The sequence below is a fragment of the Lactuca saligna genome, chromosome 5, assembly GCF_052625555.1.
Source record: "Lactuca saligna cultivar CGN05327 chromosome 5, ASM5262555v1, whole genome shotgun sequence".
NCBI classification, from domain to species: Eukaryota; Viridiplantae; Streptophyta; class Magnoliopsida; order Asterales; family Asteraceae; genus Lactuca; species Lactuca saligna.
Window position 1 is genome coordinate 10,675,301 of NC_136421.1, and position 4,813 is coordinate 10,680,113.

Sequence of the window (4,813 nt, forward strand, 5' to 3'; positions counted from 1 at the left end):
CTGCTATGAGATGCTTGAGAGTGAGTAGGTAGCAGTGAGGAGCTTATGAGGGGCCTACCGAAGGGTAGTCGGTTCTTAGCGAGAATTAGAGTACTTGTGATCTGGGATCCAAGGAGGAGGACTTGGAATGAATGATGATGCGGTGTTGAAGGTAGTATAGGGCTCGTACTACTGGAAGCACTGGATTAGTACACATTCCAAGAAAGAATCCTTAGGGTACTAAGGAACAAGTAAGGTTGAGTTGTCAAGTGTGAGTACACTTGAGCAAGTCTCTGATATTTTTATGTTATATTTCAGAGACATCATGGTTGCGACATGCCACACACCAGACACCAGCGGCGTGAGTGACGAGGAGCTTCATCAGATGATCCACGAGGAGTGGTTGCGGCTATCCGCGTAGAGATACTTGAGATGTTTGGGACTATCAAGACCACTTTGACTGAGATGTTTGACGAGAGATACACAGCAGTTACTAAGGATGCGACTGCTATAGCTACTGCAGTTGTGGCTGTTGCTAGACCTCAGGGGGGGTGACTCGATGTTGTTCTGAGAGTTCGGCAACACAAATCCACCGGAGTTTGATGGGACGCAGGATCCGATTGTTGTGATGAGATGGATATCTGATATCGAGGGATGCTTCTATACCTGTTCGTGTCCGAAGTATTTTAGGGTTCGGTTTGCGTTGAACCAGCTTCGCTTGGGAGCGAAGGATTGGTGGAAGTTTGTGACGGCGAACTTCACGCTTGCAGAGATTCCGTAGGTGACCTGGGAGAGGTTCACCACCATGTTTATGTTGGGTTATGAGCATTCTAACACTCCTAAGTGTACATGCAACCCTAAATACCTTGGATCTATGTTTTCTCTATTATACATGCAAATATGAACATCCAAGGTATTATCCTAATCTAGCATACAAAACTATCAATATAACAAGATAGAATACATACCTCTTTGATGTAGAATGTCTTCATGAAGCTTGAGTGCCTAGTGCCCCAAGTGTGACACCTCAAATGGTTCACACAACACCAAATACTCTTGGAATAACTTGAGAGAATTCTACACTTCATAAAATCGGCTAGCCCTCTCTAGAATAATCTAGTGACCGATTTTGGGAAGAATAATATCTTTATATAGTGTTACAATTAGGGTAAATCCTAATTGTCATGACTTTCCATTTCCTTGGTTCCATGGGTTCAAATACACCATGGAGCATCCATGGAGCATCATATGGGTTTTCGCCCAACTAGATAATCCATGGAGCATTAGCCCACTATATAAGTATGGATGATTTACACAATCAACCCATATATTTAATTAGTCTTCTTTTGATCACTTAATTAATCCTAGATTAATTCTTGATCAATACTAATTAAATAATCTTATTATTCTTATTATTAATATACTAGAACTTATAATATATTAATAACCATAAGTGTCTTATTTCTCTCATTATAGTATATCCAAGTGCATGATGCCATGCAACCCAAATGGACCATGCCGGGTCGGGTCAAGTCTTACCAATTATAGTTATGGACTTAGACATTAATCCAACAGTCTCCCACTTGGATAAGTCTAAAACTATTTTTGCGTATGACTTCAGGAACCAACTGGCAATCGTAGCTCTCAAAAGCTTTTGTCGAACTCTGACCTTGTAGATGAACTCTGATCTTGTCAATGACTTTTCCATTAGATAAGGGATCATATATTCCTCCATTCTAGATATCATATGGACTGAGACATGGATTATAATCATTCTCTCTGTCCATTTGTTGTTTCCCGATTTCCGATTTATGACGACTGACTAATTGAACAAATCAAATCAGTCCTGGCCCGGCCGAGCACTTCCATTTGTCATCATCAAATCATTGAGGGGCCCACAGATATCGCTTTTATCCCGAAGGTAAAAGGAATGGATAAACTTCGACTCATATGGCTTGTTCTACTACTTGTTGAATCATACACAAAGACACGTTTTATAACATCGAGTTACCAATGCGTTTCGTGTAATCAATGTACTATCAACTCATAGTAACAACTCATATCTCTAGGTTTGAAGAATATAAGATATTATCGTCTCATGATCACTCGTGATAAAACCCATGAAGTGATTCCAATGAGCGTGGGTTGAATCCAATACTCAGAACTTATGAGCACTCATGAGTGTTGTAGCCCTTTGTCCAACATCTTAGACCTCTACAAGCCAACCCATGACAGTCTTAATTCACATCTACTTCCAACATATGACCAACTGTGGATGGTTTGAATAACTTAGTCATTCCGGAAGAATAACCTAGTTTATTCGGGAAGTCAAAACATGCAAAGTGAAACACAATAATAATTGAATCCAATATGGTATCAAAACCTATGAACATAAATAAAACACCTTTTATTTATCACCATATGATTCCATATTATTCATTGTATACTGTTTCAGCTATCAACTTTTATTCTTGAATTTAAAACAATAGTTATCCCATGCTCCAAGCATGTACACTATGTTTTCTAAACACTAGTCATGCCATACACCAAGTATGCATAATATGTTTGTCTATGATCTTTATTTTGTGAACTAGATCAATTGAACATAACTTCAATGATTCTCTTTTCACACTCCCAAATCCTTACTGCAAATGCAAGAATTCCAAATTCATGTCATTTACTGAAATCTGTTAGATTCTAAACTTATATGCATCGATCCTCTTGTAATGATTATGCACAAAGTCAGAAAGACTTAACAACAATCATTACAGAGCATTCCAAAGGAGATCAAGTCCTTGGAACCATCCTTCTTGCATTAAGTTTCCTTAATCTTACACAGATTGAAAATTCTAATTTTGAAACATTTCCAGATTCCATTTCGACTATCACTTCTGAACAAGAGTTGCCTCCTTACAGATTATGTCAATATGGTCCTTCCAGAATTATCACTATACTTCCAACTGTCCTTGAGCAACCAATCTTTGGTAAACCTTAGATTGTCCTCGACAATTGTTTAATCCTTTTAGTCATATCCAGTTCTAAACCTTTTCCCTTCTTAATGCCCCAGGCATTTGGAAATTTTTAGAAAGGATGAATATAGCACATGTAATCGATCCTATATCCGAAGCATATGGGACACGATTCATGATGTCTCACATAAAGACTAAACCAGTCTTTTGCTATAACATTTCCATTTCATTTTGCCAAGTTCTCATAATTCAGATTATGAAAAGGGATGCCGTAATCATAATCGAATTTTAGAACGCAAATAATGGACCCATATACAGAATTTTCTTATGTTGAGCCATTCCAACATGAAATTCATATATATCCTTGACTAAATGATTAAAACCTCACGATCTAAGCTTATAGATTTGAGATGAAGTATAATTTCCTCTCACTTAATTATAGCAAAACAACTCTTTCCCAGTTGAAACTTTTGTTTTCTATAATTAACATTGCTAACTTGCAATACTTATCATAATTATCATGCTCCCACTAACATGATGATTATTAGCATAACACTTATGCTCCCACTAGCTTTGACATGTACTCAGAAATCAGCTGGACTTCTAGAAATCAATACTTTATTGACTTCCTTACCAAAGTTCAGATTTCTGATACTAGATTGTTTTGATAAGACTTTATCAAAAACATACACCTTCCCTTAGATAGCACACTTGTGTGTCTAAACAATTATGAAGAGGGATGCCGTAATCATAATGGTTAGACCTTTTTTGCCACTTCTCACAAGTCCAAGTTAGTGTGCCGGTAAACCACACATGCTCCACTAACGACTTTGAGAATGCAAATATCACAATTGCTATCTAACTAAAATCTACTTAGTGAAAGTGTTTCCTCACCATCATTTTCATGAATCGGAGAGAAACTTTATGACACTTAGATTTAATGGTGTATGTGTTCTTATCCATGTGAATTGTCAAAACCATAGTCACAAGACAAGGATAATGACAAATCCAAACTCATATGGACTGAACTCAATCTTAATTTCTTGCCACCTGGTAGCTCAAGGGCCTACCATTACTTCCAAGTTGTTGTGCAACACATTGAGAACTCTAAGAACTCATATGCAAAGCCAACTCTAACTGAAATGGGCACAGAGTATGTCAACACGATAGGTTATAAACCTCAAGTCGTGTGCTAGTGAAGAACTTCAGGTTTCATTCTTGATTAGTTCTTGAGACTTTCAAGACCTTTAAGACTCCCACTGTCCTCTTGACCTATAAGACTCCCTTGTCAAACATCCAAGAGATAATGCGGATTCTAATCAAGACAAACACTTCACACAATTGGCCTTAGTTGGTCTTTGTTTTATCCAAAACATCACAACTTACCAATTTCAAATGTACAAGAGTAGAAAACTTTTACTCTTACATTTGATAAGTGTTTTAAACATTCTTTAAGACATGTCACTCAAGTTACAATCTTGGAGTATGACTCTAAGACTTGTATTGGAATGAAGTATGACTCATCTTCTTGATTTAACCATTTCAACAATTCAAGATCCCTTCTTCTTAGTCATAAGAATGCACTAAGACTTCCTTAGAGAACTAATTTTGATATGGTTTCTTAATCATTAAGATGATCACAAAAATAATACTAAAGTACTCTCCCATCTTTTCAGATTTGAGAAACTTTTATCCTTCTGCCTAATTTGATTCTTCTTATTCGCTCTGCCATACGTTGGAACCTTTTCCAATGTCTCAGAGTTACACTTACGCTTGTAAGTATAATCATATTTACTAAGCTTTAGTAAACTATGACGAATAGCCTTATATCTTTTGTGGTGGACTTAATCAGTGCACAAGACTAT